Below are 15,791 nucleotides of genomic sequence, written 5' to 3'. Positions count from 1 at the left end.
AGGGATCTGGGAGTACAGATACATAATTCCCTAAGAGGCATCACGAGTAGATAGGGTTGTAAAGAGAGCTTTTGGTACATTGGCCTTTATAAATCAATGTATTGAGTATAAGAGTTGGCATGTAATGGTGAGGTTGTATAAGACATTGGTGAGACGGAATTTGAAGTATTGTGTGCAGTTTTGGTCACCGAATTACAGAAAGGATATTAATAAAGTTGAAAGAGTGCAGAGAAGATTTACAAGGATGTTGCCGGGACTTGAGAAACTGAGTTACAGAGAAAGGTTGAATAGGTTAGGACTTTATTCCCTGGGCTTCTTCATGCAGAGAGTGGTGGGAGTGTGGAATGAGCTGCCAGATGAAGTGGTGAATGCGGGCTCACTTTTGACATTTAAGAAAAACTTGGACAGGTATATGGATGAGAGGGGTTTGGAGGGATATGGCCCAGGTGCAGATCAGTGGGACTAGGCAGAAAAATGGTTCGGCCCAACCAAGAAGGGCCAAAAGGCCTGTTTTCTGTGCTATAATGTTCTATGGTTCTAACAATGCACTGAGGTAGTCACAAAGGAAAACAATAATAGAATGCAGAATGAAGTGTTACAGAGAAATCACAGAAGAGGCAGACAATAAGGTGCAAGGCCATAACGAGGTAGATTGTGAGGCCAAGTGTCCATTTCATCAATTTGGGGACCATTCAATGGTCTTAGTGAATGTCTAGTTGATGAGGGAGTATTTGATTACACTGGCTGCTTTACCAAGGTAGCGAGAAGGATACCATGGAGAGTCTATGGAGGGGAGGGATGTGCTGAGCTGTATCCACAACTCTGCAGTTTCTTGCAGTCACAAGCAGAGCAGTTGCCGTACCAAGCCATGATGCTTCCCGATAGGATGCCTTCCTCAGAGCTCTGTATTGAGGTGGTACTTTTTATAGATTGAGACAGAGTTCTGGAATAAAAATGAAACACATGAACTGAATTTTTTAAGTTCAGCCAACAGATAAAGGTCTGGTTGATGATGTATTTGTGTAGAATCAAATGAGATCTTTAGATCACACATCATTTTTGTAACCAAGAAAGTAAATCTACTTTCAGGCCACTGTTAATTCTGTCTGTATAAGGGCATGTGGTGAAAATTTTAATTTGATATTAAGCATGAAAATACACAACAGCACGTCTGTAATATGATCCAAAGTAAATGGCTACAGCTTAAAGGAAGCAAACTTTGACAGCTACTGCAAGATAAACTTTCTCGAAATGTGTAGTACAAGAGCAGAGGAGAGCTGGGCAATTAAAAAAAAACTAACATTGGACAGATGGCCTCACAATAAGATGTTTGAGGGGAGAGGTTGCTATCGCAGGAGAAAATCTGGTATTAGGCAGATGCTCTGCTAGTGAGTGGTATGAGTGCTCAGAAGCAGAATTGCAATGGTAGAATAAAATTAATGCTAACAAAATTACCAAACGAGTGAAGATAATGATATACAAAACCCTCTACCACAGATGCTGCCACAGCAAGAGCTATGAAAGTTTGCAGGATTAAAGCTGGCCTTTCAATGCACTAATACACATCAACGTGATATCAGTCCTGTTCCTAAAACTTCAACAAGCTCCCTGCAACTACCCTCATTTCCTAAACATTTTCTACTGACAGTCATCATGATAATTTGTGGAGTGCAAACTTCAATTATGAAGAGATTTGATGCTGAGTGATAGATTTGCAGATACAAATAACCTCATTGATATGTTGTCCAAAGCAACCTGCAGCACAGTCATATGCAAGTGCATTAGATGCTGTACTCGAACCTGCAGCTGCCACGGAGAGCTCACAGCTGCATTCAATTTTCCTGAAGTTTGCGGGTAAAAAAAAAAAATGGGTTAAATATTCCTGGCTACGTTTTGTTGTTCTGCAGTAGATGATACTTGCATTTTCACCTTAGCAGGATTGGGGCGGGGTGGTATACTGCAGCAAAGGATCAAACAAATTAACTCAGATATCACAGGTTTTCTCAGTAGTTAAAGCACTAATATACAGTGCCTATAAAAAGTATCCCCCGACCCCCCCGGAAGTTTTCATGTTTTATTGTTTTCCAGTGGATTTCATTTGGCTTTATTGACCAGATAGAGACACTTCTGTGTCAAAAGTGAAAACAAATCTCTACAAAGTGATCTAAATTAATTAAAAATATTAAATACAAAATAATTGATTATATAGTATTCACCTCCTTCAAGTCAGTATTTAGTAGATGAGGTCTGGACTCTGACTTGGCCACTCCAGGACATTAACTTTGTTGTTCTTAAGCCACTCCTGTGTGGCTTTGGCTATATACTTGCTGGAAAACAAGGGATGGTGTGTTTTTGATAATGTGAGGTGTTTCGCTTATTCCAAACAGTGTTTATCTGATGGCCAAAAAGCTCAATTTGTGTTTCATCAGACCTTAGAACTTACTTCCACCTGACTCCAGAGTCTCCCGCATGCCTCTGGTAAACTCTAGCCAAGGTTTCATGAGGGTTTTTTTTTCAATCATGGCTTTCTCTATGCCACTCTTCTGTAAACTAAACTAGTGAAGCACCTGGGCAACAGGTATGTTGCAGTCTCTCCCATCTCAGCCACTGAAGCTTGTAACTCCTCCAGAGTTGTCATAGGTCTCACTAGTCCCCTTCTTGTATAGTCACTCAGTTTCTGAGGACGTCCTGCTTTAGGCAGGTTTACAGCTGTGCCATATTCTTTCTATTTGTTGATGATTGACTTAAGTGTATTCAGTGACTTGGAAATTTTCTTAAATCCATCTGCTGATTTGTGCTTTTCAATAACATTTTCGCAGAATTGCTTGGAGAGTTGTTTTCAAGGCATAGTTTTTGCCATGATACTGATTCACCAGCAGTTGGCCCTTCCAGATACAGGTGTATTTTTACTAGGATCAATTGAAACACCTTGACTGCACACAGGTGATCTCTATTTAGCTAATTATGTGACTTCTGAAGCCGAATGGCTGCACCAGTGATGATTTGGTGTGTCATATTAAAGGAGGAGGGGGATGAATACTTACACAATCAATTATTTTGTGTTTTATTTTTGTACATGAAAGAGTCTTTTGCTGTTGATTAGTGTCAAAAAAGCCAAATTAAATCCACTGTGATTCAATGTTGTAAAACAATAAAGCATGAAAACTTCCAACGGGGATGAATACTTGTTATACGCACTGTAGAAGTTGGGAGACATTGTAATTGTACAAGACGGCAAAGAAAAATGAGTCTAGAGACCAGACTTCAAGCAGTGATACTTCCATTCATCATGATATCATGGAGAGCCTGCAGAAAGATTGCGGAGCAATTTTGGCATATAAGTATACTCATGAACAACAAATATGCATGACTACTAGCAGGTGAATACAAGATATTCTTAATCATAGAACAGAGATGCGGCTAAATGATATGAGTATGCATTCCTGTTTTCAGTCGTCTGCACTTGGGACTTGCGTCCTGCTTCTGAAAGACTGGCTGCCGTCTGCAGGCCTAAGCTAACATTGGGTTACAGAGTTCATTGTTGCAAAGTTCAAATGGAAAAACACAAGTTAGTTACTTAGTTCATTAACCCTTTTGCTGACCCTTCTTCCACTTGGAGTTTAGATTTGGTTTCCCCCGTGAAAGAAAGGATGCAATTAAACTGGGAAAAAAAGTGCAAATAAGATCTATAAGGATTTTGCCAGGAATCAAGGGACTGAGTTGTATAGAGAGATTAGAGAGGCTGGGCCTTTAACCCTTAGGCATAGGAGAGTGAAAGGTAATCTCAGAGGTATATGCAATCATGACAGGAATACATTCAGTGAACAGGCTAGAGGAATCGAAAACTAAAGAACATAGTTTCAAGGTTAGAGGTGAAAAGTTTAGTGAGACCTGAAGGACATCTTCTTCATACAAAAGTTGGTAGATAGAAGTACTTGATAGAAGTACTTGAGCCAGATACATAAGATGTATTGAAGAAGTATGTGCACAGGGATATGGATGTCAAGAGTTTAGAGGGCTATGGGCCATATAGGGAAATGGGATCAACTTCAATATACATATTGGTTGGCATGAACATTTATGGCCAAAGGGCCTTCTTCTGTTCAGTACAACTCTATAACACTTACGTATCTAACACATTCCAGGCAGAAATAGTGGTGCTTGCTTTTCTGCTATCCTATTTCCCAGAGGGAAGTATCCTGGCTCATGACTAGCATGCTCTGATGACCTCATCTACATCCATTGATTCAAAACAACGCATTAGATGTTTCTGCTGGCCCACCATCCCAGGTCGTACATTGCCCCATCTGTCAAAATAAAACTGGCACAAATGTGAAGGCTGATCTTACTGGGCTTCCACTTTCTGGCACTGGGCAATGAGCTCTTGTTGGCCACTGGGCCTCCTGATTGGTCAGGGCATCAAAGGATATGGCGAGAGAGCAGGTGTATGGGGTTGAGTGTGATGTGGGATCAGCCATGATGGAGTGGTACAACAGACTGGATGGGCTGAATGGCCTAATTCTGCTCCTATGTCTTATGGTCTTAGGTGGCATTGCAATGCCCATGTCAGACTTATACTGAAATCAGGGTCAGGCACAGAGTTTTGGCTTCTCTCAGAGCCGGGAAGCACTTCTCTGACATTCTAATCACTCAATGGTGGGGCGGACTTTACCCGTGTCGGACTGGGCTGTATCAATGACTTTTCGTATGCTTCTCTGTTCAGGGCATTGGTGTTTCAGCTAATATACTCTCCTCTGTCTACCTGTAGAAACCTGTCAAAGTTTCAGAGGAACCTTTGCAATCTTCTAAGAAAGTAGAGACCTACCATGCTTTCTTTGTAATGGCAAAGGACCTAGGACAGAACCTCTGAAGTGATAACAAGGAATTTAAATTTGCAGACTCTCTCCACTACTGATCCCCTGATGAAGACTGACTCATTGACCTCCAGTTTACTCCTTCTGAAGTCAATAATCAGCTCCTTGGTCTTGCTGACATTGAATGGGAGGAATTTGTTGTGACACCACTCAGCCAGATTCTCAGTCTCCCTCTTATATACTGGTTCTTCACCACCTTTGATTCGGCCAACAACAGTGAATTTGTCAGCCAACTTAAATCTGGCATTAGAGCTGTGCTTAGCCTCACAGCCATAAGTATAAAATGAGTAGAGCAGAGGGCTAAGCACACTGCCTTATGTTGCATCTCTCCTGATGGATATTGTGCAGATGTTGTTGCCAATCCGAACTGACTGGGATCTGCAAGTGAGGAAATAGAGTATCCAGTTGCACAAGGAGGAAGTGAGCCCTACATCTTGAAACTTATTGATTAGTTTTGACAGGATGATAGTATTAAATGCAGATCTGTAGTCAATGAACAGCATCCTGATGTTTTCATCCAGATGTTCTAGAGTTGAATGAAGAGCCAATGAAACTGAATCTTCTGTGGACCTGTAGTTATGGTAAGTAAACTGGAGTGGATCCAAGTCACTTCTCAGGCAGGAGTTGATATGTTTCATCACCAACCTCTCAAATCACTTCATCAAGTGGATATAAGTGCTATTGGACCATAGTCATTAAGGCAGGTTACCACATTCTTCTTAGGCACTGGTATTATTGAATGTTGATGTCAGTAATCCTCAGGTCCAGGAACTGCTCCCATTAAGAATAAATGAATGTCTCTGGTCCAATTCGGAACCTGAGGACACAGATAGCAACATTCAACACTTCTTAATGTGCAAACTTTTGGAAAGTTGTAATGCTGCAATATGCAATTTTTGGAAGATATGTTTACTAAATTGGTTCTGATACAACAATATATGTATATATGCACAGTAATGTTTCAGATTGCATTGGACACCATATTGGTGAGATAGTGAGCATTTATTGCTCATCCTTCAAAACCTCACATTCCTCCCATCAGAAGTTGGCTGTGCAGATGATCATTACAGAAACCAGCCTGCAGTGAGATGTAAGTACTAGAACTCCCCTGGGAGCGTGGCTTTGCTAGGGGTGTAAGCAATAGGATTGGCTGCTGGAAGGCTGATTGTCAGCAGAGCGTACACCAGATGGCCTTGTAACATCATCTCACAGAGCTCGGGGCTTAAATTGCTCTCAAATAAAAACAGAAAATTCTGGAGACACTCAGCAGGTTAGAGGGCATCTGTTAACGGACAATCAAAATTAACCCTTCAGGTCCAAAAACCATTCTCAGAACTGGGAAAAAGAGAGATCATGTTGGGGAGGGATGGGAAATCTTGTTGGCACTATTAGCATATGCCCTTGAAGTCCAAGCCCTTTGTGAAGTGTGCAGTCTGGTGCAATGTCAATGAAACAAGAGGAATTAAAGTCTGGAATCACATGGAGGACAAAGTAAGAACAGCAGAAATTTGAAATTAATAGTAAGTTTTCACTCAAATAAGTAAGTTCACTTTGTCTATTCTAACAATAGATATATAATATTTACCTTTTTGTTGAATTTAAATATTATTTTCCTCACACTTCCAGAACTAAATTTATGGACACAGAGGTTATCACCTTGGGAGGCTGTATCGTTAACTAAAGGTTTCAGGCAGCTGTAAAAGCATACACCTTATGGATGATGCACTGAAAACATTCTGAAACATTTACTCTCTGATGAGAATATCTCTCAGGAAAATTCATTGTACCTGTGCATCACATTAACTGGTGCTTGTGGAAGTTGTGCTTCGCTATTCAATGTCTGAAATTTAATGTTTGAGAAAGATAATTTAGTAAATGTATCTTGATTGGATTACAGCTCAGACTGCAATGTGAGTACTAGAATACTGATGGTATAGTTCTGACCTCCATAAAATTTCTGCTTGTTTTCTAATTATTAATCATATTCTTCCAACTGCAATTGCATCTTCATATTTGATTGACATACAATAGCTAGGAAAAATGAAAATGATTGTGAAAAAGGTGCAATCAGGTAAGAATATTTGAGCTACAATTATAATATTTAATGTCAAAATGCTTTCTTTCAGTAAAACAAAGGGATCTGGGAATACAGTCCATAATTCATTGTAAGTGGAGGCACAGGTAGATCGGGTTGTAAGAAAAACTTCTGGCAGATTGGCCTTCATAAAGCAAAGCATTGAGTCCAGGAAATAGGATGTTATGATGTAGTTGTATAAGACATTGGTGAAGTCTAATTTGGAATATTGTGTGCAGATTTGATCTCTTACCTACAGGCAAGATTTAAGTAAGGTTGAAAGAATACAGAGAAAATTTACAAGGATGTTGCCGGGTCTGGAAGACCTGAGTTATAAGGAAAGCCTGAATAGGTTAGGACTTTATTCCTTGGAACACAGAATACTGAGGGGAGATTTGATAGAGGTATACAAAATTATGATGGGTATAGATTGGGTAAATGCAAGCAGACTTTTTTCCACTGAGGTTGGGTGAGACTACAACCAGAGGTCATGCTTTTTGAGTGCCTAAAAAGAATAACATGGGCTGCCTTAATGACTATTGCCCAGTAGCGCTCACATCGACAGTGATGAAATGCTTTGAGAGGTTGGTCATGACTCGACTGAACTCCTGCCTCAGCAAAAACCTGGACAAATTGCAATTTGCCTATTGCCACAACACAACAGCAGACGCAATCTCATGGCTCCCCACACGGCTTTAGACCACCTGGACAACACAAACATCTATGTCAGGACACTATTCATTGACTATAGCTCTGCATTTAATACCATCATACCCACAATCCTGATTGAGAAGTTGCATGACCTGGGTCTTTGTACCTCCCTCTGCAATTGGATTCTCGACTTCCTAACTGGAAGGCCAAAATCTGTGTGGATTGGTGATAACATATCCTTCTCACTGACTATCAACACTGGTGCCCTCAGGAGTGTGTGCTTAGCCCACTGCTCTTCTCTCTATATACACATGACTCTGTGGCTAGGCAGAGCTCAAATACTATCTATAAATTTGCTGACGATACAGCCATTGTTGGCAGAATCTCAGGTGGTGATGAGAGGGCGTACAGGAGTGAGATATGTCAACTAGTGGAGTGATGTTGCAGCAACAATCTGGCACACAACATCAGTAAGACCAAACAGCTGATTGTGGCCTTCAGGAAGGGTAAGACGAAGGAACACATACCAATCCTCATAGAGGGATCAGAAGTGGAGAGAGTGAGCAGTTTCTATTTCAAAGAAGGCAAGATCGTGGCTAAACTTTAATAGGAGTTTGAAGAGATTTGGCACGTCAACAAATACACTCAAGAACTTCTATAGTTGTACCATGGATAGCATCCTGACAGACTGCATCACTGTCTGGTATGGTGGGGCTACTACACAGGACTGAAAGAAGTTGCAGAAGGTTGTAAATCTACTCAGCTCCATCTTGGGTACTAGCCTACAAAGTATCCAGGACATCTTTAGGGAGCGATGTCTCTGAAAAGGCTGTGTCCATTATTAAGGACCTCCAGCACCCAGGGCATGCCCTTTTCAACTGTTAACATCAGGTAGGAGGTACAGCTTCTTCTCCTCTGCCATCTGATTCCTGAAGTGACTTTGAATCTTTGGACACCACCTCACTTTTTTTAATTATACAGTATTTCTGTTTTTGCACCTTAAAAAAAATCTATTCAATATACATAATTGATTTACTTATTTATTATTATTATTTTTCTCTGCAAGATTATGCATTGCATTGAACTGCTGCTGCTAGGTTACCAAATTTCACATCACATGCCAGTGATAATAAACCTGATTCTGATTGTGATATATAATGACTAGAGAGCAATATGTTACATAGGTGAACTGAGATGCATTCTATATTGAGTTGGAGTTTGTAGCTAAGCAGGGATGAGTGTTGAATGTTTAATATTTTAGTAATATTTGAGCAATCAGGTAAATATATTATTTGATTAAGCATTCTTAATTTGTTTATATAATTCACAATGGGTTATATATAAGTATGTGAAGGCATATGTCATTACACCACCACCTCATGTTGAGTGTCTCACTAACAAGAAAGGCAAAGAAAATCTAGATAGATAAATATCCTGGCCTCGGTGTTTTTCTTCCCATTAGTTTCTGGAGTTACAAAACAGAACAGTGGGGAAGGAAGAACCTGGACAGATCAGAAGGAAAGCAAAAGGAACACACACAGATGAGATGGAGAAACTGAGAGAAAGACTTAATGTCTGGTGGTGGGGCCAGGGAATCAGAAGTCGTTAACATGGTGGTGTCCCATGGGAGGTGCCCCTGACAAAAGTGGGAAGGGACTGGTCAGGGCAAAACCAGGACAGAACTGGGGTAAGAGGAGATTAGTTCATTTTATCTTCTGAGTTATAGGAGAGAAAAAAGGTCACCAAAAATATTTGGAGTTCTGTCATCCTGTATTCAGCCAGTACCAAGCTTATTTCTTCTGCATCAGAAGGTTTGAGTTCACATCAAAATTCCATTTTTAAAAGCAGACAAAAAAAATCTAGGCTTACATTGTGGTAGAAAACTGAAGAAATGAATACTACATTGCTGATTCTGCTGGATTGCAAACATAAAATCTTAGTTTGATTCTTTCAGTGAATGTAAAGAAGATCTCAGTGCCTTATGTAGATAGGTATCAGGGAGTAATCATCGGTGCTCTGCTCAATATTTGATTCACAGTTAATATTAACTAACTAAATAAACAAATGAACATCACTACAAATTAATACATAGTTAGATAGATAAATAAATGAACATGAGATGATTTGGTAAACGTCACATTACCACTTATGGGGCTTTCTGTCATTAAGTTTGCTACTTTTCCTGCAATGACATTTTGACGGTCATAAGCTATGTAATGAAGATGCATCTCTTATCCTTCTAAAATTACATCTTATTTTATATGCATTTCTTCTCAAACTGAAGGATCATTAACTAATATTTTTCACAAGACCATTGGTAATCAGACACATGGCTGTGGTTTGCTCTTGGAAGAGGATTAAGGTTCAGGACAATTGCTGGCAAAGTCACTCTGATGCAGTTCAGCTTGCTTTTGATTTATTGCCACTTTGCATTAGGAGGATTATTTATCTGTTCAGGAAATTCAGATCCTATGAGGAAACATTCAATTATCTCTGTGTTTATCAGCAGCAAAGAAATATTAGCATTTGCTTGCTGTATTCTGAAGACTAGATTACTTCCTCTGGATGCAGTGGGATACATTAAAATCTTTCTGTTGTATAGTCATAACAAAAACAGACGGGTCAGTACCGATTAGAGAAATTAATATGAGAGAAAATTTAAAAAGGCATTTAAAAACATTGTAATAACATGCTTACATTGATGACACTGTATTATGTAGTAACCTTCCATGTAGGAATATTTCCAAGATGCTTCAAGAACATGGCATAAAGCCACAAAAACATAGCAACAGAACTGACTTTAAGGAGCATCTTGAAGCAGACAGAAAGGGTTGGACAGGTGCTTGAATGAGCTTATCCTTTAATGACAGAAGGCATCCTTCCAACTAACTTCAGGAAGCAATCACATGCATAATTCACAAGTCTGCATGAATGCATTCCTGCCCCCCCCATTAATCAAGTTATCACCCCACTGAGACTACTTATTCATGTAAAAGTATTCAAATGATTATTGCTGCCAGTTCTTAGATATGAACCTCATTAATTTTCTCTTTAAAACCGGAATGACATTTGACTCAAGTGAATATGCTGTAAGTGCTAACGAATTTTGCACCTACCATCCATAGCTCCTTTTGTTGTACACCTTCAGGAATTCGACAGCCCAGCAAGTTTTCTCTTCATTTCATTCCTTCTTAATAATTCATAATATTCTTCACACTTTGAGAAAGATTTTTCTGATATTAACTTTCTAAATTCAGCCTTGCCCAGCTATTGGTTTCTACCAGAATTCTATAGCAGTTCACTGTTGTAATTTCATTTCAATCAAAGACCAACTCTCAGATATACATTTAAAAATTGGAGGGTTAATGACATTCTAGATATTAAGGTTTAAGCTAAGCTAGACATAACCTGCCTGTCATGATCCATTCAGGGCACAGAAAACAGTCTTTTACAAAATTAAATGTTATTACTTTAATTGACTTCTTTTGAAATCTATTAACTTTTGAAATAGCATGTTCATTTACAGAAGATTACTGCTGTGTCTTTTCAGTTTTTTAAAAGTTGTATTTTCTCATTATCTGAAGCATGATAGAAATTGTGGCCAAGATCCAAAATACTTTATAAATATCTTAGTCACCTGGTCTGCAAATTAGAAATTCAGGCATAAATATCCCTAGGCCTCTTCCTTCTTGCGATCTGCATTAAAATTTTAATGCAACATACACAAAATGCTGGAGGAACTCGGCAGGTCAGATAGCATCTTCGGGAATGAATGAATAGTTGCTGATTTGGGCCAAGACCCTTCATCAGGACTGAGAAGGAAGGGGGAAGATGCCAGAATAAGAAGGTGGGGGTAGGGGAAGGAGGCTAGCTGGAAGGTGATAGGTGAGGTCAGATGGGTAGGAAAGACAAAGGGCTGGAGAAGGAATGTGATAGGAGAGGAGAGAGCATAGGAGAAAGGGAAGGAGGCGGGACCCAGGGGAGATGATAGACAGGTGAGAAGAGGTAAGCTGCCAGAATGGGGAATAGAAGAAGAGGAGAGGGAGAGAGAAAATTTATTTTACTGCAAAGTGAAATTGACATCCATGCTATCAGGTTGGAGGCTACCCAGATGGAAAATCAGGTGTTCATCCTCCAGTCTGAGAGTGATCTTATCTTGGCACAAGATGAGGCCAAGGACTAACATGTCTAAACTGGAATGGGAATCAGAGTTAAAATGTTTGGCCGCCAGGAAATTGCACTTTTTGCGGATGGAGTTAAGGTGCTCAACGAAGAGATCCTCCAATTAATGATAGGTCTGACTATAAATTAGTCCTCTAAATGCTGCATTGGGAGTACCAGACACAATAGACAACCACAACAGACTCACAGGTGAAGTGCTGCCTCATCTGGAAGGACTGTTTGGGGCCCTGAATGGAGGTGAGGGAGGAGATGAATGTGCAGGTGTAGCGCTTTGGCCACTTGCAGGGATAAGTGCCAGAAGGGAGATTAATGGGCAGGGACAAATCCCGGAGGAGCAACCTCTGCAGTTCCCTGGGGGTAGGATTCTTTTGGGGATGGCGGAAACTGGGGATGACGATATGTTGGATGCAGAATCTCCTGGGGTGGTATTTAAGGACAAGAGGAACTCTATCACTGTTAAGACAGTGGGAAGATGGCATGAGTGTGGATGTTTGGGAAATGGAGGAGATGTGGGTGAGGGCAGCAGCAATGGTGGAGGAAGGGAAACCCCGTTCTTTGTAGGAGGAAGACATCTCCGATGTGCTGGAAAGGAAAGCTGCCTCCTGGGAACAGATGCAGTGGAAATGAAGGAACTGAGGAAAGGGATAGCACTTTTACAGGAGACAAGGTGGAAAGAGGTATAGACAAGATACCCGTGGGGATTAGTACAATAATAAAAGATGTTAGGTTGACAGTTTGTCACTAGGGATGAGTCAGAGAGATCAAGAAAGAGGAGGGACCAAGTGAATTTAAGGATAGGGAGGAAAATAGAGGCAAAGTTGATGAAATTGATGAGCTCAGCATGGGTGCATGAAGCTGCACCAATGCAGTCATCAATGTAGCGGAGGAAGTGTTAGGGAGCTTTACCAGAGAAGGCTTGGAACATGGATTGTTCATTTGGGTGCCCATGGTTACCCCTTGAATCTGGAGCAAGTGGGAGGAGCTGAAGTAAATAGTTTTGAGGCTGAGGACCATTTCTACCAGATGAAGGACGGTGGCGGTGGATGGGAACTGGTTATTGAGAAAGAATTGGAGAGCTCTCGGGCCTTTTTGATGGGAGATAGAAGTGTATAGGGACTGGACATACATGGTGAATATAAAGTGAACCGGGTCAGGGGATTGTAAGTTACCAAGAGCATGAGAAGTGTCGCAGGTGTAGGTGTGAAGGGACTTAGCCAAGGGGGATACAATGGAGTCAAGGTTTGAGGACACGAGGGTTCAGTGGGGCAGGAGTAGCAGAAACAAGAGGCCTACCTGGACAGTCAGGCCTGTGGATTTGGGTAGGAGGTAGAAGTGAGCAGAGCGGGGTAAGGGAACCTGGCAGGAACTTAAAAATATATTTGTTATGCGTTTTCCCTTCTCCAGGACAGTGAGCATCATGTCAGTGTGGTTGGGGAGCTATTGGAGGCGATTATCATAGTAAGGATATATAAAATATTTGGAAAGGCATGGCCTGCATAGGTCAATCAGCATCTGCTTTGTACGGGGGGAGGTTATGCCTTACAGAACTTGAGTTTTTTGAAAAAGGTAAAGTTTCTTGATAAGAGTAAGGTAGTTGATGATATGTATGTGTACTTCAGTAAGGCACTTGATTAGATCCCTCATTTTAGATTGATTCAGAAGATAAAGATGCCTGGAACTATGGTGAATTGCAAATTTTAATTTCAATCTGGCTTGCCCATATAAGATAGAGAGGAGTGGAAGGCTATTATTTTGACTGGAGTTCTGTGACCAGTGGTATTCTGCAAGGATTGAAGCTGGGACCTCTGTTATTTGTGATATACATTAATGACTTGGATGAAAATGCAGATGGGTGAATTAGAAAGTCTCTGAACGAGACCAAGATTTGGTGCAATTATGGAAAGTGCAAATGACTATCAAAGGGTACAGTGGGATACAGATCAGTTACAGAAACAGGTAGAGAAGTGATAGATGGCATTTAATCCGGGCAAGTATGAGGTGTTACACTTTGGGAGGTCAAATGAAAGAAGAAAGTACGTAGCTAATGGTAGCCGCCCTAATGGCATTAATACACAGAGGGATCGTGGGGTGAAGGTTCATAGTTCAGTGGATAAAGTCATGCTGCAGCTATATAGAACTTTAGTCCGATCGCACTTGTAGTCTTGTATGTAGTTCTGGTTGCCCTATTATAGGAAAATATGTAGAGACTGTGGAAAGGGTTCAGAAGAAATGCTGCCTGAATTCGAGGGCATGAGCTATGAGACAAACATGGGCTGTTCTCTCTAGAGCACCAAAGGATGTGAGGAGTCTTGATAGAGGTTCATAAGATTTTGAGAGGCATAGACAGGATAGGCAGTCAGAATCTTTTCCCCATGGTAGAAGTGCCAAACATCAGAGGACATACTTTTAAGATTAGAAGGGAAAAATTTTAAGGTGACATACAGGATAGGTTTTTAATAGAGTGGTAATTAACTGATAAGGGGTTACCAAGTGTAACAGTGGAACAGGCAGTTTGGTGGAGTTTAAGAGGTTTTAAATAGACATGTGAAAATGAAGGGAATGGAGAGATATGGATGATACACAAGAGGAAATTTAGTACAAAATGGAATCAAGACTGGTACAATATTGTGGGCCAAATGGCTAGTCTGGTACTGTGCTGTTCTCTGTTCTGAGTTCTCATTCACCTTACAGTAAGAACAATAAACTTTTCTATATTGAGGCTTCTTTTAGACCTTTTACTGGAGAATTCCCTTTACTGGAAATGCTCAGCAGCTCACCAATGTGAAACATCTACTCAAGTTTCGAGCATCTGTGTTTCTTTTGCACTTCAGTTTCCCACTTGTGACTTCCTAACAAATTCCAAGCATTGTGACTTGCAAATGTTGGTATTGTATCACATATTCTCAAATATAACTTTGTCAAAAATTATTAGTTATTCCTTACTTTCATTCCATAGGCTTCAGCTCCATTATTGAGCCACTTATCGATGCCCTTTGGAAGAGCTTTAGAGAATATGATTGGCTGGGAATTGGAAGTTCATCCTCTACTGGTGTGGTAATCTGTGTATAGCAGTAACATACATATTCTTTCCCTTAAACAAGTCACAGAATTGGAAAGAAGCAAATTATATGTTTAAGTGGACCTGTGCAGTTCATGTCTGGAACTGAATGCGGAACATACAGTACTGCTCCCATTTTAAATGCCATACTGAGTGCTGAGAAGAGTTAAGGAGCTCTCCCCTTTGCAGCCTCAGAATAGTGGCAGGAAAGGAGCCATGGTAGGTATGGTACTCTACTGTACGTTTGGGATTGTTTCTATGTCCCTCAGTGCTACAGCCTGAACCGTGAGCAGCCCCAATCCACTATGAGTCCTGAGCTGACCAAAACCAGTGTTCATGGCATTCCACCTCCAGTTTTATATAAAGTACTGTGAACTGGGAAGGAAAATTAATTGAATTATATAAATTAATACAACTGAGATTGCTGAATTACAGTGCTAAACAAAGATCAAGAACGCTTACTGTGCTATCCCACACCTGCACTTCAGGAAGTCTGATCACCTGGTTGTATTTCTACTCCCTGAGTACAGGCAGAGACTAAAGATTGCAGCACCAGTTGTGAGAACCGAGAAGGTATGGACAAGGAGGCACAGGAGCGCCTACAGGACTGCTTTGAATCGATGGACTGGGCTGTATTAAGGGATTCATTTTTGAGTCTGGACGAGTATGCCGCAGTTGTCACCGACTTCGTTAAAACCTGTGTAGATGAATGTGTGCCTATGAAGACTTGCTGTACATTCCCAAACCAAAAGTCATGGATGAACCAGGAGGTTCATAGTTCATAGGAGGTTCTAGATCTGTGGCATTTAAGTCTGACGACCCAGGTCTGTACAAGAAGACCAGGTACGACTTGCGGAGGGTGATTTCAAAAGTGAAGAAACAATTCCGAATGAGGTTGGAGGTGACGTCAGATGCATGTCAACACTGGTAAGGTTTACAGGGCATTAATCCT

General features: G+C 40.7%; 1 long non-coding RNA gene across 1 annotated transcript; it reads right to left on the bottom strand.

Annotated features, from left to right (window-relative positions):
* Positions 1-5,613: 5,613 nt before the first annotated feature.
* On the bottom strand, positions 5,614-15,300 carry LOC132395613 (uncharacterized). The gene is made up of 3 exons (XR_009512696.1): positions 14,725-15,300; positions 10,716-10,815; positions 5,614-5,691 (listed from the first exon to the last, which is right to left on the bottom strand). It is a non-coding gene; the product is annotated as an uncharacterized LOC132395613 (long non-coding RNA).
* Positions 15,301-15,791: the final 491 nt, after the last annotated feature.

The sequence above is a fragment of the Hypanus sabinus genome, chromosome 6 (assembly GCF_030144855.1).
Source record: "Hypanus sabinus isolate sHypSab1 chromosome 6, sHypSab1.hap1, whole genome shotgun sequence".
Taxonomy (NCBI): Eukaryota; Metazoa; Chordata; class Chondrichthyes; order Myliobatiformes; family Dasyatidae; genus Hypanus; species Hypanus sabinus.
Note: the sequence above shows the minus strand (reverse complement) of the source record. Positions and strands in the feature narration are given on the sequence as shown.